This window comes from Budorcas taxicolor, chromosome 9 (assembly GCF_023091745.1).
Source record: "Budorcas taxicolor isolate Tak-1 chromosome 9, Takin1.1, whole genome shotgun sequence".
In the NCBI taxonomy this organism is placed as follows: Eukaryota; Metazoa; Chordata; class Mammalia; order Artiodactyla; family Bovidae; genus Budorcas; species Budorcas taxicolor.
The window spans coordinates 15,558,585-15,585,944 of NC_068918.1; the positions used below are offsets into that span (position 1 = coordinate 15,558,585).

Sequence of the window (27,360 nt, forward strand, 5' to 3'; positions counted from 1 at the left end):
TGCTGTCGCTATAACAATGGAAAAGGGAGGAGAGAGGATCCTCCAAAAATGCTAGGAGCACACACAGTGAGCTCTGCTGTGATGAAAACAGACTTGAAGAATCCAGACGCATTGCTCACACTGTACTTCTGGAGAGACCACATGTGAATTTGAACTCTGACAAAGTAACATATCTTTTAAGATTTATGAAATTTCAAAATAAATTCTTCCTCTCTTTCCTACTAAATTTGGTAAATAGTAATATCATTTCCAACTGTTTGAATCACTGGTGTGACTCAATCAAATTCAAATCATTTGACAGGTGAAAAGGACAGAAAGAGATAAGTTCCATGTTAAAATAAAACTAGTTCAGTGCTCACTTGGTTTCCCTCAGGCCCTATAAAGCTATATCAGGTTAAGCTTTCTCTCGGTCAGCTTCTCGAGTGAGTTTCATAAAGTTCTTCTTTTTCCCTTTGATACATTCAAGTAATCCACTCTCATTTTAATTATCTGGGCAGATGTTATTTGATTTTTGTACGAACTGACTTTTCTAGGTGCTGGAAAGATATGAGGACGTGCCATCAAGTATAGCTTTGCTTGGTCTGTTAGCAGTTCATCTCATTCTTCCAAGGCAAGAACAAGAAACGAAGAGGTGACTGAGAAACTCGCGGGAGTGAAAAACTACTGCGCATCTTTATCTATCCATTCATTCAACAAATAATTATCAAGCACCTCTCATCTGGTGATCACAGCAATGCAGAGCTACAGGAGACAGCCATGATCTCTGCCCTCATGAAACAGAGTTTGGCAAAGAAGACATTTATTAAATATAATCACAAGCACACCGAATTTTGTAATGGAGTACAAAGTATATTGGGTATGTGTGAAGAGCTAATCAGGAAAACAAAAACCCCCTGAGTATTTAAAACAGCGGGAACTTATTGCAAAGGACTGGTGATAAAGGTGATGACAAACTGAGAAACCCAACAGAGGACCATGAGGCTATCAAGTCAGAGGCTGGAACAATAGGAACCTGTTCTTCTCCCACTTCAGTCTGAAGGGACAAAAAGGCAGAGGTGGTATTATGAGAACACAGAGGCCAAGGCCAAGGCCTCCTGGAAGCTGGAGTCACATTAGGAAGCACAGCTGCCACCGATTATGAAACCATGGGCCAGGAAATGGGGAAATGCCGTTGCTCCTACCTTCTTCCCACCCTTTAGTTTGTCTACAGTAATCATCACTGGCAGTGAACCATCTCCTGTCATTGCATTTGTGTGTTTGAGTGCGCAATCATGTCCGATTCTTTGTGACCCCGTGGACTGTAGCCTGCCAGGCTCCTCTGTCCATGAGATTTCCCAGGCAAGAATACTGGAGTGGGTTGCCATTTCCTTCTCAGGCCTGCCATTATATACATCTCTAAATGATGCATCAGAAAATTTCCTTGCTACTGAGTCTTATAATTTCTCAGTCTCCACAGCTACAAAACCTTCTGTCTCCACTTCACCTCTGTCACAGTCTTACAGATCTAAACTGCTCCACATTAAAGAGTAAATCCCAAGGCTCCACTTCTATCTAATCTTTCCTTCTTCTCATATTTGTTGCCACTACTCTTCAAGACCTCTGGTTTCCTTTCCCTTCTGTATTCTTTTAGTACATTAGAGCCCCTTTGATTTCTCTTACTTTTCTATTTAGCCTAATTTCATGCAAGCACATTTCAACTCTGCCCTTTTTTCATGCATGCACATTTTAACTTTAACCTGTTTTTCCTGGCGCGTTTAAATCCTTAATCTCTAAACTTCAACATACAAAATCAGGTCAAAAATCTTCATAACTGCCAGGCTCATGTCCTTCTTTCCCTTAGAATGCTTCATGCTCCTGTATGTCAAAGATGATTCTGAATCATATGGATTCTTGCAATTTTCATCTCAGTTCCAGGAACCTTTTAATTCATTTCTTGTAGACTCAGAATCATATTTCCCAAGGTGACCTTGAAGACCACTTCTTGTCTATGATTTTCTAGCTACCCTGTGTGTGTGTGTGCTAAGTTGCTTTAGTTGTGTCCGACTCTTTGCGACCCTATGGGCTGTAGCCCACGAGGCTCCTCTGCCCATGGGATTCTGCAGGCAAGAATACTGGAGTGGGTTGCTGTGCCCTCCTCCAGGGGATCTTTGCAACCCAGGGATCGAACCTGTGTCTCCTGCATTGGCAGGCGACTCTTTACCACTAGCGCCACCTGGGAAGCCCTAGAGCTACCCTGCTGCTGCTGCTGCTGCTGCTGCTAAGTCGCTTCACTCTATCTGCAACAAAACATCTAAAGAGTAGTTTCTAGCCTTTGCTTTCACTTCATTATCATCCTTTGAGTTTTTAATCAGTTGCACTGTTTCTTCCAACCTTAATGAAAACTGGTCTCTCAAAGGTAACCAATTTCAGGACTCCCACCTCTAGGATGGCAGCATGACTTCTATGGACCCATTCCCCCAACCAGATAAGCATAATTAGTAAAAACTGTTTTTAAAAGACAACCATTTAATGTGTATGGAAATTGGGACATAAGGACATACAACAAATAGACACATTTATTCAAGAAAATCTACTAAGTGCAATAAGGACATTGAGAATCTGGGCCATTTGATCACCACCTATTCCTCTGTCCCTTCCTCTGTTCCAGCTCAGCATGAAAGAAACTTCATTCCAGACAAATGCAGCCAAGAATATATAGTTCCCTCTCATCTTTAGTGCTATGCAAGGGACAGGCTGCCAGTGTTTATCAAACACCCCATCTACCCTTTGTAGAGGTTAAATTCCAGGTAACTGCAATAGAGGTCACAGGCTCTCTTCTTTCACCTAGCTTCAACTCATAGATCCGACGCTCTACTACAAGTGTGGTAGGCTGAAAAGACTAGGACCTTGATTTCTCGCATGCTAGCTCCTGCGGAGGTGGGGGTTCCACTATAGGAGAGGCAAGTCAAGGGGACCAGAGGCTACTGCATACACCTTGCACCCTCCTCCTAAAGGAAAAGAAGTACGTGAAGAAGTCCCCATTCTTTGTTCCATGGCTCAGAGATTTATTTATTTTCTCCTTGGGAGGACAAGTAGGCCTTTAGAACAAAAAGTTCTGGAGCTCTACCAAATGAACTAACTTTATATGAAACAGAGTGCGGGGAAAGGTTGAACCTAAGTGTGCTCTGAGAAATAGTGGAGCTGTTTGTTGGGAGTGAGAATGACAAGCTAAAAGACTGACCAACAAGTTTGTTAGAGGGAAACAGGGAAAAAGTTACCTAAGGAAATCACTCTTGGGGTCAGAGCAATCTTCATACACTGGCTTCACACATTACCCCTGTAATGAGGCCTGGATTTAACTGCATCTAACTGTGGAGCAATTTATGCCCAATGGCATTATAGAAAAATACAGCAGATCAGTCAGAAATTAAAGGAGTCTGGCATCTTAGTGTGATCAGGGAAAGAGACAATCAAAGAGAGCCCTGCTAAAACCACTATTATCCCAGGAACTGTTTGCAGTACTGTCTCCAGACAATATTAGAGTCTCCAAACTAAAACAGTAGCACCAGTAGCTAAATAAATAAACAGACAAACAATGAAAAGCACCAAATGGGTGGGGGCGAATCATATGCAGACTTGCTACAGTATATTGTCTAAATGTAAAGTTAGGGACTTCCCTGGCAGTCTAGTGGTTAAGACTCTACGCTTCCAATGCAGGGGCACAGGTTTGATCCCTGGTCAGGGAACTAAAGTCCCACATGCCACACCATGCAGCCAAAAATAAATAAATAAATAGAATTTAAGCCTAAAATGTAAATTTTAAAATAATGAGACATGCAAAGAAACTGTAAAGTGTGACACATACATTTTTTTTTTAAAGCAGACAATAGAAATTTTATTTGAGGGGACCCAAATGTTGACCACTGTAAAGACTTCAAAGCAACTATCACAAATACCTTCAAAGGACATCATCATGGCTAAGGAATTAAAGGAAGGTACAGTATTATGATGTCTCATCAAAGAGAGAATATCTAAAATGAGAAAGAAATTACAAAAAAGAAAGAGAAATTCTAAAATTGAAAATACAATAACCAAAGGAAACAAAAATCACTACAGGGCTCAAAAGCAGAACTGAACTGGCTGAAGAAAAAAGCAGCAAATAAAAATAAAGGTTGACAGAGATTATGCAACCTGAAAAAACAGAGGGGACAAGAAGGATGAAGGAAAAATGAACAGAGCCTAAGAGAAATGCATAACACCACTAAGCTCACCAACATACATGTAATAGGATTACCAGAGCAGAGAGAGGAGGGAAAGAAGCAAGCAGACAAAACTACAAAAAATGTATTCAGAGATATCATAACAATTTATTATGTTTCACTAAAAAGTTATCCAGGAGGCTCAACAAACTGCAAGTTGGAAAAACAGAAAGAGAGATTACCCAGAAACATGACAGTTAAATGTTCAAAGATATTTTTGTCTAAAGGGAAAAATTTGAAAGCAGCACAATGGAGCTCTAATAAACACAATGTCAGATTAACAAAAACTGAAAAAGATTCATTGGAAGTCCATCCAACTAACACGAAATACTAGGAGAACTTCTTCAGCCTGAAAACAAGTGACCTCAGACAGTAGTCAGAAATCATAAGACATACAGATGGCTAACAAACACATGAAAAGATGCTCAACATCACTCACTATCAGAGAAATGCAAAGCAAAACCATAATGAGGTACCATTTCACACCAGTCAGAATGGCTGCGATCCAAAAGTCTACAAGCAATAAATGCTGGAGAGGGTGTGGAGAAAAGGGAACCCTCTTATACTGCTGGTGGGAATGCAAACTAGTACAGCCACTATGGAGAACAGTGTGGAGATTCCTTAAAAAACTGGAAATAGAACTGCCTTATGACCCAGCAATCCCACTGCTGGGCACACACACCGAGGAAACCAGAATTGAAAGAGACACGTGTACCCCAATGTTCATTGCAGCACTGTTTATAATAGCCAGGACATGGAAGCAACCTAGATGTCCATCAGCAGATGAATGGATAAGAAAGCTGTGGTACATATACACAATGGAGTACTACTCAGCCATTAAAAAGAATACATTTGAATCAGTTCTAATGAGGTGGATGAAACTGGAGCCAATTATACAGAGTGAAGTAAGCCAGAAGGAAAAACACCAATAGAGTATACTAACACATATATATGGAATTTAGAAAGATGATAATGATAACCCTGTATGCGAGACAGCAAAAGAGACACAGATGTATAGAACAGTCTTTTGGACTCTGTGGGAGAGGGCGAGGGTGGGATAATTTGGGAGAATGGCATTGAAACATGTATAATATCATATAAGAAACGAATTGCCAGTCTATGTTCAATGCAAGATACAGGATGCTTGGGGCTGGTGCACTGGGATGACCCAGAGAGATGGTATGGGGAGGGAGGTGGGAGGGGGGTTCAAGATTGGGAACACGTGTACACCCATGGCAGATTCATGTTGATATATGGCAAAACCAATACAGTATTGTAAAGTAAAATAAAGTAAAAAAAAATATATATATATATATATATAGATAAATCATATTCTTACAAAAAAAATCATATAAAAAATAAAATAAAATAAAAAGATACTGGTAAGGATAATTAGGTAATGAAAAAAACATTGAATCTGTATTGATTCTCCTTTCTTCTCCTAGTTGATTTAAAAATCAATTATGTAAAACAATGTGTATATAAGTAGGCCTATAACGTATAGAAATTAACATTTGCCAATGACAGCACAGAGGAGATAGGTGGGAGCAAAACCATACTGGAATAAGGCTCAAATTTTGAAGACAGCCATAAATGATAAACACAGTTTATATAATAAGTGCTATGAGTATATATTTGTTCTTCTCTCAGTTTCTTTAAAAGATATACAACTATATAAATTAACATTTATAACAAGGTACTGCTGCTGCTGCTGCTGCTAAGTCGCTTCATTCGTGTCCAACTCTGTGCGACGCCAGAGACGGCAGCCCACCAGGCTCACCCGTCCATGGGATTCTCCAGGCAAGAACACTGGAGTGGGGTGCCATACTAGGGGTGTGTAACATTTGTAGATAACATTTGTAGATGAAATATGTAATAATTATGGAACCAAAAGGCAGAAAAAAAGAACTAAAGAAGTAGCATTTCTATATATTATTGGAATGAAGTTACTATAAACCTGAAGAAGACTCTAATAAGGTAAGATGCCTATGGCAAATCCTAGAACGACCATTAAGAAAATAATCCCCAAATAATGAAAAAATTGTAAATGGGAAAAAGATGTGACAAGAGAAAAACATTCATTAATGTAAAACTAAGAAGCGAAGGAAAAAGAAAAAAAAAAGACATGGGACAGAAAACAAAAGGTAAAATGACAAATGTAAATCAACTATATCAATAATAGCATTCTTTCAGTTCAGTTCAGTCACTCATCGTGTCCGACTCTTTGTGACCCCAAGAATCGCAGCACGCCAGGCCTCCCTGTCCATCACCAACTCCCGGAGTTCACTCAGACTCACGTCCATCGAGTCAGTGATGCCATCCAGCCATCTCATCCTCTGTCGTGCCCTTCTCCACCTGCCCCCAATCCCTCCCAGCATCAAAGTCTTTTCCAATGAGTCAACTCTTCGCATGAGGTGGCCAAAGTACTGGAGTTTCAGCTTTAGCATCATTCCTTCCAAAGAAATCCCAGGGTTGATCTCCTTCAGAATGGACTGGTTGGATCTCCTTACAGTCCAAGGGACTCTCAAGAGTCTTCTTCAACACCACAGTTCAAAAGCATCAATTCTTTGGCGCTCAGCCTTCTTCACAGTCCAACTCTCACATCCATACATGACCACAGGAAAAACCATAGCCTTGACTAGCTGGACCTTTGTTGGCAAGGTAATGTCTTTGCTTTTGAATATGCTATCTAGGTTCGTCATAACTTTTCTTCCAGGGAGGAAGCGTCTTTTAATTTCATGGCTGCAGTCACCAACTGCAGTGATTTTGGAGCCCAAAAAGATAAAGTCTGACACTTTTTCCACTGTTTCCCCATCTATTTCCCAGGAAGTGATGGGACCAGATGCCATGATCTTCGTTTTCTGAATGTTGAGCTTTCAGCCAACTTTTTCACTCTCCACTTTCATCAAGAGGCTTTTTAGTTCCTCTTCACTTTCTGCCATAAGGATGGTGTCATTTGCATATCTGAGGTTATTGATATTTCTCCTGGCAATCTTGATTCCAGCTTGTGTTTCTTCCAGTCCAGTGTTTCTCATGATGTACTCTGCATATAAGCTAAATAAACAGGGTGACAATATACAGTCTTGACGCACTCCTTTTCCTATTTGGAACCAGTCTGTTGTTCCATGTCCAGTTCTAACTGTTGCTTCCTGACCTGCATACAGATTTCTCAAGAGGCAGGTCAGGTGGTCTGGTATGCCCATCTCTTTCTGAATTTTCCACAGTTTATTGTGATCCACATAGTCAAAGGCTTTGGCATAGTCAATAAAGCAGAAATAGATGTTTTTCTGGAACTCTCTTGCTTTTTTGATGATCCAGCAGATGTTGGCAATTTGATCTCTGGTTCCTCTGCCTTTTCGAAAACCAGCTTGAACATCAGGAAGTTCACAGTTCACGTATTGATGAAGCCTGGCTTGGAGAATTTTGAGCATTACTTTACTAGCATGTGAGATGAGTGCAATTGTGCGGTAGTTTGAACATTCTTTGGCATTGCCTTTCTTTGGGATTGGAATGGAAACTGACCTTTTCCAGTCCTGTGGCCACTGCTGAGTTTTCCAAATGTGCTGGCAGATTGAGTGCAGCACTTTCACAGCATCATTTTTCAGGATTTGAAATAGCTCAACTGGAATTCCATCACCTCCACTAGCTTTGTTCATAGTGATGGTTTCTAAGGCCCACTTGACTTCACATTCCAGGATGTCTGGCTCTAGATGAGTGATCTCATCATCATGATTATCTGGGTCGTGAAGATCTTTTTTGTACAGTTCTTCTGTGTATTCTTGCTACCTCTTCGTAATATCTTCTGCTTCTGTTAGGTCCATATCATTTCTGTCCTTTATCGAGCCCAATGTGAGTGAATTAAACAATCCAATAAAAGGCAGAGATTGTGACACTGATTAAAAAAGCAACAACAAAGTATATGCTGCTAGAACAGACAAATTTAGACTTATAGGTACAAATAAGTTGAAGGTAAAAAGATGGAAAATATGTATCATGTAAACAATAACAAGAAACCTGGACTGCCTATTCTAATATAAGGCAAATTGGACTTTCAGAAACAATATTACAAAAGACAAAGAGGGATTTTAAAAAATGGTAACAGTGTCATTCTTAGAAAGATAAAACATTTGTAACCATGTTTATCTAAAATTAGAGCCAAAAAATGCAAGAAAAATTCACAAAACTGAAGGGGGAAATAGACTTAGAAAAACACAAATTCAACAGTAATAATTCAATATTACCCTACTTCCTTCCCTCTCCCCAGATTTGTAGAAGTATAATTGACAAATAAAATTCTATATACTTAAAGTACATGATGTGATGCTTTGATATATATATATACATTGTGATATGATTACCACAATCAAGCTAATTAACTTGTCTATCACTTCATTCAGGTATGACTTAAATCAAATCCCTTATGATTATACAATGGAAGTGACAAAGAGATTCAAGGGATTAGATCTGATAGACAGAGTGCCTGAAGAACTATGGAAGGAGGTTTATGACATTGTACAGGAGGCAGGGATCAAGACCATCTTCAAGAAAAAGAAATGCAAAAAGCCAAAATGGTTGTCTAAAGAGGACTTACAAATAGCTGAGAAAAGAAGAGAAGCAAAAGGCAAAGGAGAAAAGGAAAGATATACCCATTTGAATGCAGAGTTCCAAAGAATAGCACAGAGAGAGAAAAAAGCCTTCCTCGATGATCAATGCAAAGAGATAGAGGAAAACAATAGGATGGGAAAGACTAGAGATCGCTTCAAGAAAATTAGAGATAAAAAGGAAACATTTCATGCAAAGATGGGCACAATAAAGGACAGAAATGCTATGGACCTAACTGAAGTAGCAGATTTTAAGAAGAGGTGGCAAGAATACACAGAAGAACTACACAAAAGAGATCTTAATGATCCAGATAACCATGATGGTGTGATTACTCACCTAGAGGCAGACTTCCTGGAATGTGAAGTCAAGTGAGCCTTAGGAAGCATCACTACAAAAAAGCTAGCAGAGGTGATAGAATTCCAGTTGAGCTATTTCAAATCCTTAAAGATGATGCTGTGAAAGTGCTGCACCCAATATGCCGGCAAATTTGGAAAACTCAGTAGTGGCCACAGGACTGGAAAAGGTCAGTTTTCATTCCAATTCCAAAGAAAGGCAGTGCCAAAGAATGTTCAAACTACTGCACAATTACACTTATCTCACGCGCTACTGAAGTAATGCTCAAAATTCTCCAAGCCAGGCTTCAACAGTATGTGAACCGTGTACTTCCAGATGTTCAAGCTGGATTTAGAAAAGGCAGAGAAACCAGAGATCAAATTGCCAACATCCACTGGATCCTCAGAAAAGCAAGAGAGTTCCAGAAAAACATCTACTTCTGCTTTATTGACTAGACAAAGCCTTTGACTATGTGGATCACAATAAACTGTGGAAAATTCTGAAAGAGATGGGCATACCAGACCACCTGACCTGCCTCCTGAAAATTTGTAAGCAGGTCAACAAGTAACAGCTAGCACTGGACATGGAACAAACAACAGACTGGTTCCAAATTGGGAAAGGAGTTTGTCAAGGTTGTATATTCTCACCCTGCTTATTTAACTTATATACAGAGTATATCATGAGAAACACTGGGCTGCATGAAGCACAAGCTGGAATCAAGATTGCCAGGAGGAATATTAATAACCTCAGATATGCATATGACACCACCTCTATGGCAGAAAGCGAAGAAGAACTAAAGAGCCTCTTGATGGAAGTAAAAGAGGAGACTGAAAAAGTTGGCTTGAAGCTCAACATTTAGAAAACTAAGATCACAGCATCTGATCCCATCACGTCATGGCAAATAGATGGGGAAACAATGGAAACAGGGATAGACTTTATTTTGGGGGGCTCCAAAATCACTGCAGTTGGTGACTGCAGCCATGAAATTAAAAGATGCTTGCTCCTTGGAAGAAAAGCTGCTAAGTCACTTCAGTCGTGTCCAACTCTGTGCGACCCCATAGACGGCAGACCACCAGGCTCCCCTGTCCCTGGGATTCTCCAGGCAAGAACACTGGAGTGAGTTGCCATTTCCTTCTCCAATGCAAGAAAGTGAAAAGTCTAGAAAGATTATTATCTTGGTGATTTAAAAAAACATTTTTTTTGAATGAGGCTTGAAACTTCTAATCCAATTCTGAGAATATAAAGAAGTACTATGTTGCAAAAAGAAAAAACCAGGAAAGTAACATGTGATACAGTATTATTGTATCACATTGTATTATGAAGTGAAGATTTTGTTCAAATATCAAAAAACTTTATGTTAGTGTCCATTATTTGTTTTCATCCCTTATACAAGATTCCATATTGCATTTAATTGCATTGAGCAGCTTCAGCCTCATGCAACAAATTCTGATAACTTCTCTTTTCATTTCTATTCTGTCACAAATACTTTCGAATTTCCCTTGTTATGGTTTCTTTGATACACTTATTTTAAAATAGACATTTAATTTCCAAACACATGGGGTTAAGTATTTTTTATGTTAATTTCTCATTTTGATATTAATTTCTCATTTAAAACCTTTTTTCTCTGCAATCACCCTCTTCATTTTTTCAATCTTATGACTTTATTGAAGCTTTTTACTTGGCTAAGTAAAGACGCTCTTGGTAACTGTCACATTGCACATGAAAATATGTGGGTTATTTTCAAGTATCTTTCGATATTGATTTCTAACTAATTCTATAGTGATAAAAGAACAGGATATATGATTTCAATATCTTTAGACCATGAAATTTTTGCATCTTGTTTTATGCCCCTGGATATGCCCCAGTGTCTCCAGGTTTATAGTCTATGGGAATTGGAATAGAATTTGTACTCTGTTGTTGTGCGAAAATTATATAAATCTTAATTACGTTGAATTGATTCATAGCGCTTTTTCAGTTCTACTATATCCTAATTTTCCATCTATCCATTCTAGTAATTTTTGAGAGTTTGATATTGAAACACCAACTAAAAATCTTAATTTATCTACTTTTAGAAATAATTATAATACATAGTGGAACTATATATAATTGCTCTTTATTTTCCAAGTCTCTGTAAATGTGTTAACATATTCACAATTTAGAAAAAATATATACTTCTTCAGGTTAACTTTCAATTCTTCTGTTATGCATTGCGCAATGTCAAAAGAGCACCTACATTTATGGTTTGAAAGAACTCTTCCATGCTGGTACACCCCTTTCCTCTTTTTTTGTTTTTAATTTCTCCCCCAGCTCTCTTTGTAAAGAATGCCCAATTGAATAATTACTAATGCCTCTGTTTCCCTGCAGGTGTCTTCATAGGAGAAAAAGATATCAAATTTTCCAGGATGGCTTTAAAAGGAAGAGGCCTTCTTAACCATGCCCCTAGTAAGATCTTTTTTTAAATTACAATAGTTAACATAATTCATATGAGACGAAAGTTATAATACTACAGGATTGTACATGTTTTGCAGTTACTTGACATTAGTGTCTGCAAATAATGAATATGAGAGTCAATTTATACACCTCCTTGACATTTTACTTAGGAGGCAAGTCATGTCCGGATAATGAGCAACATTCACCCAGGATTGGACTTCCATGCTCAACTCTACCACTAACTAAACAGCAAAATGATTTTCAGGGCAATCTTTGTGTCTCAGCTGCCTACCTAGACAGCATATTTAAAAGCAGAGACATTACTTTGCCAGCAAAGTTCCGTCTAGTCAAGGCTATGGTTTTTCCAGTGGTCATGAATGGAGAGTTGGACTATAAAGACAGCTGAGCACTGAAGAATTGATGCTTTTAACTGTGGTGTTGGAAAAGACTCTTGAGAGTCCCTTGGACTTCAAGGAGATCCAACCAGTCCATCCTAGAGGAAATCAGCCCTGAATATTCATTGGGAGTACTGATCCTGAAGCTGAAACTCCACTTTGGCCATTTGATGTGAAGAACTGACTCATTGATGCTGAGAAAGATTGAAGGCAGGAGGAGAAGTGGATAAGACAGGATGAGATGGTTAGATGGCATCACTGTCTCCTGGTGGCTCAGAGGTTAAAGCGTCTGCCCACAAGGTGGGAGACCAGGGTTCGATCCCTGGGTCGGGAAAACCCCTGGAGAGGGAAATGGCAACCCACTCCAGTATTCTTGCGTGGAGAATCCCATGGACAGAGGAGCCTGGTGGGCTATATTCCATGGGATCGCCAAGAGTCAGACATGACTGAGCGACTTCACTTCACTTCACTTCACTTCACTTCACTTCACTTCAGGGAGTTGGTGATGGACAGGGACGCCTGGTGTGCTGCAGTCCATGGGGTCTCAGAGAGTCAGACACAACTGAACGACCGAACAGAACTGTTTTAAATCACTTCACAGTTACCTTGTGTGTGTGTTTATGTGTGTGTGTGGTGAGAACACATAATATCTACTCTTTTAGCAAATTTCAATTATACAACACAGTCATCATGCTATATGTTAGATCTCCAGGATTTAGTCATCCTATGTTATTTAAATTTTGTATCTTTTGACTAATATCTTCTCATTTTCCCCATCCCCCAACCCCATAGTAACCACCTTTCTAATATCAGTTTCCGTGAGTTTGACTTTTTAATATTTTACAAATAAGTGATTTTATGCAGTATTTATCTTTTTTGTCTGACATTTCATTTACCATATCCTTCAAGGTCCATCCATATTGTAGCAAATGGAATGAGTCCTTTCATTCCTATGGCTGAAAAATATTATTTTATACATTTGTAATTATACATATATATCCATCAGGTATAGATATTGCTATATATAGAATATATTAATTTATATTTTTAGAATATGCTCATATATTAGCAATTTTCACTGTGTTATGTGACTAGGGAATGTTTTTGTTGCTTTTTAAAATTTTTCCTATGTGCACAGTAACATTTTATTCCTAAGCAGAAAAAATAGTTACAGAGAGAATTAGATTGTTAAAAAGAGATGGGAGGATACAAGGGAATATCTCTTGCTATCTTGGAAGTGGTGAAGTGTCCGAATGAGAGGGAGGGAGAGGGAAAGGCTCTTGGACATTCAAACTTGTTAGGAAGGGATGAATGGTGACCTATTCAGATATAAAATTGGGTCAAAATGCTTTTTAAGGTTTCAAAAAGTCTTCTGGGATTGTTATAAACACACACACACAGAAAGTAATTAAGCGTGACATAGAAAAGACAATTTTATGTGTCTCAAGATTGAAAGCTATTTTGAGCCAATCTCTCAGAAGAGTAGACACTCAAAAGTCTTGACTGCAGAACATGAGATGGAGTAAAAGCAAGAAAGGTAGGTTAACAGCAAGTCAAGAGAAGGGTGTTAAGAATAACTGGATAGGTATTTTATGAAAACTCAAATGACAGGGGAGCCTGGTGGGCTGCGGTCTATGGGGTTGCACAGAGTTGGACACGACTGAAGCAACTTAGCACCAGCAGCAGCAGGAAACAATTAAAGAAATGACAAACTAATATTTGCAGATTGAGCCAGCAGTTAAACATGGACTAGGCACTGACTTTGGCCACGTGAAGAACTGACTCATTGGAAAAGACCCTGATTCTGGGAAAGATTGAAGGCAGGAGGAGAAGGGGAAGGCAGGAGGAAAAGGGGATGACAGGATGAGATGGTTGAATGGCATCACTGACTCAATGGACGCAAGTTTGAGCAAGCTCAAGGAGTCAATGATGGAGAGGGAAACCTGGCATGCTGCAGTCCATGGGGTCGCAAAGAGTTGGACACGACTGAGCGACTGAACTGAACTGAACTGAGGCACTGACATGGTAATATTACAGAGCATTAGTTTTTCAGTCTGTGGTTTGGAACAAAGGTTATTGTTATAAAAGGTATATTTACAATAAGTTATATGTAAAGATACACTGAAATGGTATACATACAGATGAGCAAACAGAATGCTACTGGAAAACAAAAGAATGAGAAAGACCAGGTCTTGGAATAGAAAGGTTTATCCTACAGGATATGAGAAGCAAGTATCAGATATCCTGGTATCAGCGTTCCCAGCTCCCACCTTCCTGTCCTCTCAGGACACTTAAATTCTTTTCTGTGGTTTAGACTCAAAGTAGATCCCAGTTTATCAAGGCTAATTACCTGGTGGCTTAGTTGGTAAAGAATCTCCCTACAATGCAGAACACCCAGGTTTGATCCCTGAGTGTCACTGCATGACACAACTGACATGTTACTGCAGATTCTCGTCTTTTCCAATTACATGCCTATAGCTGTGGGTGAAGAGGAACTTCTGTGGGTGAAGCATAATAAGAGACAAGAAATGCTGGCTAATCTCTTAGCATATTAGTTACAGAACTGAAATGCATGTGTATCATCTGTGCTACTTCCCATGATCTTCACTTGTTGCCAGCACAACTGGCCAAACTCCTAAGTGCTTTGGACCCCTTTTGATTATGTCTATAATTTTATAACCTATATATTAATATATGTATAAAACATTACACATTTTATCTCCTCAATTTGACACTAAATTCTTTGAGAACTGGCAAGTAACCAAATACTCACAGAAAAGATAAGACATTGGATAGACTCATCCTTAAATGACATACTTTAATAAAGAAAGATGCTATCAGGGATCTACACAAGCTGCTGAAGCTGCCAACCTTGGAAAAATGCAATATCCTGTATCAATACACAGAGCTGGTGCAATACCACACGTCCTATACAAATTCATGACACAAACCAGACATCTAGCTACTCCTTTTTTTTTTTTTGTTACTCCTGTTCATTATGCAAACTAGTTAGTGCTCCTGAATCACCTTTAAATCAAGTGAATATTTTGTTCAACAGCGTGTAATGGCCCAAGTTGCCCATTTCATATTTACAAGTGTGTGCTCAGTCATGTCTCTTTGTGAGCCCCATGGACTATAGTCCACCAGGTTCCTCTGTCCATGGGATTTTCCAGGCAAGGATATTGGAGTGGGTTGTCATTTCCTCCTTCAGGAGATCGTCCCAACCTAGGGAGCAAACACATGCCTCCTGCATCTCCTGCATTGCAGGCAGATTCTTTTACTTCTGAACCACCGGGGAAGCCCCCCATTTCATATTGCTAGATAGGAATTTACTCATGAGCAAGGAGAGGTGGCCTAGCAGAAAGGGATACAAGCTGACCTTTAAATTCCATCCAGGTACTCCCAGGAGAGTTCACAGATATGCTACAAAAATAACCACAGAGAGTTTTCCAATTTCTGCACAGGCGCCCTAAGCACACAGTGGATAAAAACTAACCACAGGGTCTTCCTCAAGTAACCGTAGGCAGCCAGGAGCCAATTAATGGCTCATAAATAATCTATACATATATACATATACACATCTGATTATAACAGACTAAATTATGGGAAGACATACACAACTGAGCCTGTTGTTATATAACTTGAAATTGTCAGTTGGCCTTGAATATATGCCCATCTGCATCTCCTTTCTTGATTGGCAGTGGATATAAGCTCTATTTTGCATAGGAACCAAAAGGAGGCTATGGGAAGTATGAAAAGGGGGATGCCAAGAGGGAGTACGAAGACTATGACTCCTTCAGAGTTGGCCTGCTCCCATGTCTCAGGAAAGGTCTGAGGAAAGATCTGTCTGTTTGAGTTGAACTGAACTGTGACTTGTTTATTGCTTTAAACTCTTTAGCCTGTCATTCCAAATCTCTGTTGTGATAAGAACCAAGGAAGAGACATGAAATGATCCAATTGTATTTAATAGAAATGAAATACTTCCAATAAAAATCTCTTCCTACTGGTTCAATCTTGTTTACCACTTCCTCCTTCTTGTACACATCTTGTTTATCAACCCTGTATTTACTAAGACCCACCTTCAGTTCTTCCTCTTTGACAGTTCAGTTGCTCAGTCATGTGGGACTCTTTGCGACTCCATGAACTGTGGCACACTAGGCTTCCCTGTCCATCACCAACTCCCGGAGCTTACTCAAAATCATGTCCATCTAATCGGTGATGCCACCCAACTATCTTATCCTATGTTTTCCTCTTCTCCTCCTGCCTTCAATCTTTCCCAGCATCAGGGTCTTTTCCAATGAGTCAGTTCTTCACATCAGGTGACCAAAGTATTGGAGTTTCAGCTTCAACATCAGTTCTTCCAATGAATATTCAGGACTGAGTTCCTTTAGGATTGATTGGTTTGATCTCCTTGCAGTCCAAGGAACTCTCAAGAGTCTTATCCAACACCACAGTTCAAAAGCATCAATTCTTCGGCACTCAGCTTTCTTTATAGTCCAACTCTCACATCCATACATGACATCACATCCATCCATCTTCTTTGACAAAACAATCCCAAATCCCATTCCTGGAGAAACATAAGCCTCCTTTCAGCCACCTTTCAAAGCATCTCTGATTAGCAAATAATTGTAAGCTTGTTGAGCAGTATACAAACTGCCAACATCCATTGGATCATCAAAAAAAGCAAGAGAGTTCCAGAAAAACATCTACTTCTGCCTTATTGATTATGCGAAAGCCTTTGACTGTGTGGATCACCACAAACTGGAAAATTCTGAAAGACATGGGAATACCAGACCACCTAACCTGCCTCCTGAGGAATCTGTATGCAGGTCAGGAAGCAACAGTTAGAATTGGACATGGAACAACAGACTGGTTCCAAATCAGGAAAAGGAGTTTGTCAAGGTTGTATATTGTCACCCTGCTTATTTAACTTATATGCAGAGTACATCATGAGAAATGCTGGGCTGGAAGAAGCACAAGCTGGAATCAAGACTGCCGGGAGAAATATCAATAACCTCAGATATGCAGATGACACCACACTTATGGCAGAAAGCAAAGAAGAACTAAAGAGCCTCCTGATGAAAGTGCAAGAGGAGAGTGAAAAAGTTGGCTTAAAACTCAACATGCAGAAAACTAAGATCATGGCATCCAGTCCCATCACTTCATGGCAAATAGATGGGGAAACTGTGGAAACAGTGATAGACTTTATTTTTGGAGGCTCCAAAATCACTGCAGTTGGTGACTGCAGCCATGAAATTTAAAGATGCTTACTTCTTGGAAGAAAAGCTATGACCACCCTAGACAGCATATTTAAAAGCAGAGACATTATTTTGTCAACAAAGGTTCATCTACTCAAAGCTATGGTTTTTCCAGTAGTCATGTATGGCTGTGACCGTTGCTTTCTAAAGAAGGCTGAGTGCTGAAGAATTGATGCTTTTCAACTGTGGTGTTGGAAAAGACTCTTGAGAGTCCCTTGGACAGCAAGGAGATCCAACCAGTCCATCCTAAAAGAAATTAGTCCTGAATAGTCATTGTTTGGACTGATGCTGAAGTTGAAACTCCAATACTTTGGCTACTTGATGCAAAGAACTCATTGGTAAAGACCCTGATGCTGGGAAAGGTTGAAGGCGGGAAGAGAAGGAGAGGACAGAGGATGAGATGGTTGGATGACATCACCGACTCAATGGACATGAGTTTGAGTAAGATCTGGGAGTTGGTGATGGACAGGGAGGCCTGGCATGCTGCAGTCCATGGGGTTGCCAAGAGTCAGAGAGGACTGAGTGACTGAACTATAATGAAGCTTCTTGGTGGCTCAGACGATAAAGAATCTTCCTTCAATGCAGGAGACTCAGGTTTGATCCCCTGGGTCCAGAAGATGCCCTGAAGGGAATGGCAACGGATTCCAGTATTCTTGCCTAGAGAATTAGATGGGCAGAGGAGCCTGGCGGGCTACAGTCCGCGGGGTCGCAGAGTCGGACATGACTGAGTGTCTACTACTGACACACTGAGACACACACACACACACACACACACACACACACACACACAATGCCCTTATCACATGTGGTATATATGCTCAGTCTTTAACAAATCAACAACAAAAAACCTCTCTCTGCTTAAGAACGCAGAAGAGATGTTTAAGAACGTACAGCCTCGGTGACTTCTCTCCCTTCCCCTTTGGAAATTCTCCTGAACTGTCTTCTCCTCCACGTTTACATGGAAGCCTGAAAAAAAGCAGGACTGCAGGATTTCAGAGCTTAAGGGCCCCAGCCCTGCGTAGCGAAGCTCGGGCCCAGAGGCCCGCCCGCCTTCCGAGCTCGCTTACTACACGAGCACCTGCAGAGAGCCGGGCGCTCCGCGTCGGGGGAGGGGCTCCTGGGTCTGGGGTGCCCGCCGAGGAGCGGAAAACCCAGGCGCCCGGAGAAGGAGCAGACACTTCACACAGGAACCCGGACGCCGCGGGCCAGAGAGAGGGGGGCCAGCGCGTCCCGGGCCGGGTGGGAAAGCGGAAGGGAAGCCGGGCGGAGCGGAAGAGGGGCATGAAGGGGCGGAAGGGGAAGTCGTCGCCAGTGTGGTCTTCAGGGCCGTGTGGCTGCGGGGGCTGCACTTTAAGGACCAGGTCCTGGCGAACCCTAGCAGTCACTGTGTAATGGACTTTAGCGTTTCTTCACTGGAATTCCAGACGCCGACCCGCGGGGCTTCGGCGGCGCTGTCCGTGTGAGGCCGTGCCGCCGGTCCACTGCCCTGTGCTGGGCGCAGGGACGCTGTGCAGAGCGACGCAGAGCCCTTTGCCAGGTGAGGGAACGTGACGGAAAAAGGTCAGTGGAACTTTCCTGTGAAGGTGAAGAAATAGCTGATGTTGACGTTTTCAAAAGGATAGAGACGCGTGATTTCAGTGCCGAATTTATTTATTTAAATTTCATTTAAATGCTGACTGCTTCCCAATTCCTGTACTCAGTTGTTGTTCAGTGGCCAAGTCGTGTCGGACTCTCTGGGACCCCGTGAACTGCAGCACACCAGGCTTCCCGGTCCTTCAGTATCTTCCTGCTGCTGCTGCTAAGTCGCTTCATTCGTCTCCGACTCTGTGCGACCCCATAGACAGCAGCCCACCAGGCTCCCCCGTCCCTGGGATTCTCCAGGCAAGAACACCGGAGTGGGTTGCCATTTCCTTCTCCAATGCATGACAGTGAAAAGTGAAGTCGCTCAGTCGTGTCCGACTCTTAGCGACCCCATGGGCTGCAGCCTACCAGGCTCCTCCATCCATGGGATTTTCCAGGCACGAGTACTGGAGTGGGCTGCCATTGCCTTCTCCTGAGTTTGCACAATCTCACGTCCATTGGGTTTGCGATGCCATCCAACCATCTCATCCTCTGTCGCCGAATTCTTTTGCCCTCAATCTTTCTCAGTAGTGTTAAAAAGACGAAAGAAGATAATTTAGGTGATACTTTTAAGTTCACACTGCCGGCTCAGACGGTAAAGCGTCTGTCTACGATGTGGGAGACCCAGGTTCGATCCCTGGGTTGGGAAGATCCCTTGGCGAAGGAAATGGCCATCCACTCCAGTACTCTTGCCTGGAAAACCCCATGGACAGAGGAGCCTGGTAGGCTACAGTCCATGAGGTCACGAAGAGTCGGACACGACTGAGCGACTTCACGTTCTGCCATGAAGTGGGCAGCCTTCTTTTGGAGAAGTGCAAAATAAAGTGGAAGGCATGAAGCTTTCAAGATAAAAATAAAACAGCCAGTTCTTTTACCAGCAAAATGGGCTTATTTGGGTGTGGCCAAGAAATTGGAATTGGGACAAGCGAACTATAGCAAAAGCCATAGATAAGTTCAACAAACAAAGGAGAGTCCCATTATGTTAAAGAGAAGGAGGAAGTTGACAGGAGTTGTTCCGAAGAAAGTCCCTGGGTTGAGGTGAGAGTTCAGGTAGTGATGGTTTCTCATAGGCTAAGTAGCTAGGTACATAGGAAATGTTCCTTTCTAGTGGGTCTGTAAGTGATGCTCTCTTGTTGGAGTATGTAATTAACAAGGAGTAATTGATGCCTCTTTTGGTAGTGTGTCCTTCCAACTATTTAAAACGATGTTTGTTTTATTCAGTTTGACCTTTTCTACTTTTCTCTGAAAGCATCACTGATCAAGAGGCAGGTTTTCTAGTTTCAGTGGCCTTTGTCCTTTGGTGCCAGGAAGGACTTCTTGCTGGGTGTTGTGCCCCACCTTGGAGGGAAGGTGCACCGATTGGAAACCTATTGAGAAAACCTAACAAGGATTAGGAGGGAGAAATTGCGGTCTAATCCTCTTAAGATCTTAAATCGTTTGAGATTGTTCTGATCATTTTGAAATGTGGAGCACGCATCAGCTTGTTGGACCAACTGGTTTTACAAAGATTTGACAGGCAACAAAATACAGAACTTAAAATAGTTATACAAAGCAGAATTAGAAGTTTAGAACCAAATTGTGTGATGGTTCTAAACTAGGACCTTAATAAGCCTGAGAGTAGCCAATAGAAGAAATCATGTTGGGAAAGGGGGAGGTGACCCTTTTGCAAGTGGTCTTTCTCTCTGATTCTTCTATGCAGTTGAGTTTCTGCTTCTCTAATCATGTTTTCTTTGACATTTACTCAGACCCAAGGGAAAAAAGGCTCTTCCTACTGAGGCAAACCTGGAGTCAGATATGCTTCCTGGAAGTTCCCACTCAAGGTGACCATGCATGCATGCTAATTCGTTTGAGTTGTCTCTGACTCTTTGCGACCCTATGGACTGTAGCCTGGCAATTTCTTCTTATATGATTCTCCTGACAAGAATAGTGGAGTGGGTTGCCTTGCTCTCCTCCAGGGGATCTTCCCGACCCAGGGATCTAACCCACATTTCTTACGTCTCCTTCATTGGCAGGTTTTTTATTACTAACACCACCTAGGAAGGCCATTAAAATAGTATTGTTATTTCAAAATAACTGTTCAGAACCAAATGTATTACCCAATAATACAGGCTGTAAGGTTGCAAATTCAGAAACCATGAATCTAGGTAAGAATCCAGAATAGTTAATAGTCCAGACAAAGAAAAACTTAAGTGAATTCCTAACCTTCTAACTCTTAAAAAAAAGAAAAACAAACAAAAAAACTGGCAAGTGAAAAGATTAATTTGTCATGGAGATTCTGAAAGGCCATAATCAAAATAAGAGGTTGTCCCCTTTCAGTATAATTTGAGAAATACCAGTAAGGGTGTTGTCTTTCCGTGAAAGAGAGAAAGAGAAAAGCAACAGTGACAAAATGGGTTTACAAACCTAGTCAGGTCATCTTTGGAACACTGTCTGCCTCAGTTATTAGCTGCTGCTTTTCCTACTCAGTTTGATTTGGGCGTTTCTATTGTTTGTACAGGACCATGTGTCTGGTGCAGCCTTCTTTAGCTGTGAGATGTGTACTCAAGTTTCAAGTCCTTGAAGTTTGGTTACCTTCCAGGTCGTGAGGAGGACCTGGTATAGACCGTTCTAAGGAAATTCAAGAGCAGTCTTTTTTTCTTACTGATTTCAAACCAGAAAAGTGGAAAAAAATTGAAAATATGAGTTTGAAGAGCAGTAGCCAGACATTTAAGGATAGTAAAAATATTTGACCAAAGAGTTACTTTGGCCACCTGCTGCCAAGAGCTGGCTCATTGGGAAAGACCCTGATTCTAGGAAAGACTGAGGACAGGATGAGAATGGGGCGACAGAAGTTCAGATGGTTGGGTTCAATCACTGACTCAATGGACATGAGTTTAAGCAAACTGTGGGAGGTAGTGAAGGACAGAGAAGCCTGGCGTGCTGCAGTACATGGGGTCACCAAGAGTCAGACATGGCTGAACAACAACAGCAGAAGAATTTGGAATCCAGTCCAGCGTATGGTATGTAACAAAACCTTGAAGATCACCGGTAGGAATAGAACTTAATACCTGTGTAAGTGAAAACATGATTTCTTTCTCCCATGTTTATCCTTTTATTAAAGACAATCATAGTAAAACTAACTTGTTGGTATTAAACTTGGGTTGATTATTTACATAAATGCCATGAGAATAGTGACTGACCATATAAGCTCTTTTTCAAGTTTGTTTTGCTTGAACCTTGTAAACAAGGTACCCGGCCCATTTCTTTATTTATTTTTCTTTTCTTCCTTAAAGCTGTCTGGTCACATCTGAGTCTATGTACACCTTTCCTAAGTATGATAATACAACCAAGGCCATGGTAATATAGCCAGTATTTCCAGTGGTGTCTTGTTATGAGGAGAACAGATTCCCAGTGAATTTATGCAAATACACATATTGTCATGAAAAAAAAAATACTTAGGTTTTTAAATTCTGGAGGAATCAGGAAGGGAGGGAAAAAAAATAAATGCTTTAACCCTTGTTGTAAAGATACAGTTTCTTAAAGGAGAGGAAAAAAAAGGGTCCTTTAAATCCAGTTCTGTGCAATATCTTAAATTTATCTAATACTGCTGGGGTCCAGCCCCAGTGGATCCAGGGAATTCGAAGCGGGGACGGCGTTGGCAAAGAAAGACTTATTTATTTATTAAAATAAGATTAGATCAGGAAGAAATCGTGTAGTAGGAAAATTAAGTGGAGAAAAGAGGCTGATTAGCTTGGTTTATGTGGAAAACCAATAAAATTCCGGACAAGGAACTTGCACCGTGTACGGTAGGCCGGCCGCTTTCGCCCGTTTGAATATCGGAGAGTGCCCCGCCTTGGGCTCTCTCTCTTACGGATCTTAGAAACCGGGACAAGTAAGTAGACACAGTGAGCCTCCACGTTCCAAAGGATCAGCCTTAAAAGGAGAAGGAGGGAGCAAGAGAAAGAATCGACAAGGGGGAGGCCAGGCTTGTGCAAAAACCCCCTCCAACTTTATTATTTAAAAGGTGTTTATATACCCTAAATTTTACATAATGGAAGATATAGAGTCACGCAGGGGCAGCAGTCCTGACCCTTTCTGTACATCTTTTTCATATACAAAAGGTCTCAGGTGATTTACATTATCTTCTGGCCAAGAGGCTTGTTAACACTTTTTGGCTCTCTTTCTTAATGAATGTTAATCTCGTTTCCCCTGAAGTGTTTTTCTTTAATCTGCATCTCCTTAAAGCACTAAAGTTACATCTCTATAGAACAAAGGTGCAGTGGGTTATAACAAAGAAGGTACTTAACTCAAAGATCTAATGTTGCTAATACCAGGTCTACTAGTTGTTTTTCTATATACCAACTATATCTAAAAATAAAGGATATGAAAATTTGGCAGCAAGTATTGGCTCAACAAATGAAACCTTTAATCAGTCCTATTCTAATGACTTTGACTCCTCGGAAACCCCTACATTCCTAGGATGTTTTAAGCTTCCTGTGCCTCCTGTGGTCAGGAGGCCTCAAACAATCACATGCGCAGCTGTACGAGTCCTGCAGGCAGGCTAGAAAGCCATCAGAGGGGTTTTGGATTGAAACACTCTTTCAAATGCAGAAGACTAAAGCCCTGAATTAACTTTTTCAGAGAATGTCAGAAGAGTGGAAAAGCAGGCAGATTCTTATTTTGGGGGGTACCTGCTCAGAAAATGCCAGGGGGAAAACCTGAGATCTGACTCGACCCTGCCCATCAGATCTCTGCCGCATGACCTTGTCACGGGTGGAATTCCTCACACTGGCTTCCGGCATAATACTTTCATCCTAGAGTATTTGTCAGGATCTTTTCCATGAATTTCTTTGAAGATAAATACATTTGCAAAAGCCTTGGTGTATAAACAATAATTATAAATGACAAAAGACTTAAAAATAGTAATAATTAAAGATGAAGGTTCAATTTAATGTAATCGACAAGTCTATTTGGTCATTTCTGTGACCACATCTTTAAAACCATGGCTGTGTATCGTCAGCCTGCTTATTTAACTTATATGCAGAGTACAGCATGAGAAATGCTGGGCTGGATGAAGCACAAGCTAGAATCAAAATTGCCAGGAGAAATATAAATAACCTCAGTTATGCAGATGACACCACCCTTATGGCAGAAAGTGAAGAACTAAAGAGCCTCTTGATGAAAGTGAAAGAGGAGAGTGAAAAGTTTGGCTTAAAATTCAGCATTCAGAAAACTAAGATCATGGCTTCTGGTCCCATCACTTCATGGCAAATAGATGGGCAAACAGTGGAAACAGTGACAGACTTTATTTTGGGGGGCTCCAAAATCACTGCAGATGGAGACTGCAGCCTTGAAATTAAAACCATTTGCTCCTTTAAAGAAAAGGTATGACAAACTAGACAGCATATTTAAAAGCAGAGACATTACTTTGCCAACAAAGGTCCATCTAGTCAAAGCTATGGTTTTTCCAGTAGTCATGTATGAATGTAAGAGTTGCATTATAAAGAAAGCTGAGTGCTGAAGAACTGATTCTTTTGGACTGTGGTGTTGGAAAAGACTCTTGAGAGTCCCTTGGACTGCAAGGAGATCCAACCAGTCCATCCTAAAGGAGATCAGTCCTGAATATTCACTGTTAGGACTGATGCTGAAGCTGAAACTCCAATACTTTGGCCACTTGATATGAAGAACTGACTCATTCGAAAAGACCCTAAAGCTGGGAAAGGTTGAAGGCGGGAGAAGGGGACGACAGAGGATGAAATGGTTGGATGGCATCACTGACTTGATGGACATGAGTTTGAGAAAGCTCCTGGAGTTGGTGATGGACAGGGAGGCCTGGTGTGCTGCAGTCCATGGGGGTCTCAAAGAGTTGGACATGACTGAGCAACTGAACTGAACTGATAACATTATACTAGAACACATGAGAATTGTCAGAATTTTCATACAATATTTAGAACATTTGTTTTAATAACATTCATTTTAATAACATTCATGTATACAAGATAACCTAAGAAAGTTTATTATAATTTCTTTGACAAAGCTTCCCATAAAATTTGACATATCAAATAAACCTAATTACCATCTCCTTTTATAAGAACAGAGAACGTGTCCTTTAAGAAGTTCTAGGGGCCCCTCTGGACATTCCCAAAGTTATTTTCAGGTCAAAAAAACTTAATTTAGAGTTTGAATTTTGGGGGGAAACTTTTCAAAAATATCAAAAGGTTTTGAGCAATTCAACAAATAAGATTACAGAAGATTACAAAACGCTAAGTATCTGTTTAATCAAAATGACAAAAAGATTTCAGAAGATAAATAGAGAAGGTTACATAGCTGCAAAACAAAAAAGCCAAACCAAACCCTTAGCTCTTCTTTATAAAAAAGACAACTTTTAACTTAAAGCACCTGAGATAATTTTGATTAATGCTTTGCCAAAAGTTTTCACTTTTGTCTCAGGTTCAAAGGGTTTGTTAACCTAATAAGCCACTCATTCTATACAAACTAAATAATACCAATATTTATTAGAGAATTTTCTAGCTTACTTTCAATATATAGTAACATTAAAAGAAAAGAGAAATAGAAATAGCAGAGGATACGTCATCAAATTGGGTTTTAACCAACATCCAGACTCAAACAGCGCTGGGAAGTCCCGTGACACAGCACATCTGGAGTCCTAATTGGGAAAAGGTCCCAGGCAGCGCATCCACTCCGTGGAAGAGACTTCAAAGACTGCAGTTCAGGGTTCCTGCTTATAATCCTAGGATGCAAACTGATATCATCATCAACCTGTGAGCAAATTGCAGCTCTGAGTTCCTGTTTATTCTTTAAACTTGGAATGTTGTTAAGCCCGGGGCTTGATTGGCCACCCTGTCTTGAGGGGCTCAACAGTCTCAAGATTCGTCCCCAGTCTTATCTATGGTGCTGCAGTTCTTACAGTCATAGCTGTCACTCACAGCCAGGGCAGTGTCGAGGCAGGTTAGAAGCAACGTCATAGGTCTGCTCTGCTTTGTCTCTGAAGCCTAAACAGAACTAATTTCTCTAACAATGAAATGGTCTCTTGAGGAAAATGAGAGATACCAAGGGAACATTCCACGCAAAGATGGGCACGATAAAGGACAGAAATGGTATGGACCTAACAGAAGCAGAAAATATTAAGAAGAGGTAGCAAGAATACATGGAAGACCTATACGAAAAAGATCTTAACGACCCAGATAACAATGATGGTGTGATCACCCACCTAGAGCCAGACATCCTGGAGTGTGAAGTCAAGTGGGCCTTATGAAGCATCACTACAAACAAAGCTAGTGCAGGTGATGGAATTCCAGCTGAGCTATTTCAAATCCTAAAAGATGATGTTGGTAAAGTGCTGCATTCAGTATACCAGCAAATTTGGAAAACTCAGCAGTGGCCACAGGACTGGAAAACGTCAGTTTTCATTCCAATCCCAAAGAAAGGCCATGCCAAAGAATGTTCAAACTACTGCACAACTGCACTCATTTCACATACTAGCAAAGTAATGCTCAAAATTCTCCAAGCCAGGCTTCAACAATACGTGATCTGTGAACTTCCAGTTGCTCAAGCCGGATTTAGAAAAGGCAGAGGAACCAGAGATCAAACTGCCAACATCCGTGGTGTAGAAAAAGCAAGAGAATTCCAGAAGAACATCTTCTGTTTCATTGACTATGCTAAAGTGTTTGACTGTGTGGATCACAACAAACCATAGAAAATTCTTAAAAGATGGGAATTCCAGACCACCTGACCTGCCTCCTGAGCAACTTGTATGCAGGTCATGAAGCAACAGCACCGGACATGGCACAACAGACTGGTTCCAGATTGGGAAAGGAGTATGTCAAAGTTGTATATTGCCCCTTGTTGATTTAACTTATGTGCAAAGTACATCATGTGAAATGCCAGAGAAGATGAAGCACAAGCTAAAAACAAGATTGCCAGGAGAAATACCAGTCACCTCAGATATGCAGATAACACCACCCTCATGGGAGAAAGCAAAGAGAAATAGAAGAGCCTCTTGATGAAGGTGAAAGAGGAGAGTAAACAGGCTCGCTTAAAACTCAACATTCAAAAAACTAATATCATAGCATCCAGTCCCATCACTTCATGGCAAATACATGGTAAACAATGGAAAAGGTGAGAGGCTTTATTTTGGGGGGCTCCAAAATCACTGCAGATGGTGACTGCAGCCATGAACTTAAAAGATGCTTGCTCCTTGGAAGAAAAACTATGACCAGTCTAGACAGCCTATTAAAAGCAGAGACAAAGGATGAAACAGAAGCGTTTAGAAAAGACACATGTAGGTGGGAAATTAGTGTGTATGATAAAAACAATTCTAGTCAATCATGTAATTTAGCAAAACTCTGACAAGTTACCTCAAAAGATTTCAGTATGCTATTTTTAAGTACATATATCATAAAATATAATTGTCACACCTAAAAACTCTTATCCCATTTTCATCTACCTGAATTATTTTTTTCCAACATTTATGTTTAAGTTACT

The 27,360-nt window shown here is 40.7% G+C and overlaps 1 protein-coding gene across 3 annotated transcripts in view; it reads left to right on the plus strand.

Annotated features, from left to right (window-relative positions):
- The first annotated feature begins 18,575 nt into the window (after positions 1 to 18,575).
- ECHDC1 (ethylmalonyl-CoA decarboxylase 1) overlaps positions 18,576 to 27,360 on the plus strand; it is a 54,934-nt gene continuing 46,149 nt past the window's right edge. For 2 of the 3 annotated variants that reach the window (XM_052645830.1, XM_052645832.1), the window contains exon 1: positions 18,576 to 18,793. The gene's annotated coding sequence lies outside the window, so the exon portion shown is untranslated. Of the gene's footprint in view, positions 18,817 to 27,360 lie in introns of all 3 variants that reach the window. The other variant, XM_052645831.1, reaches the window with a different exon arrangement.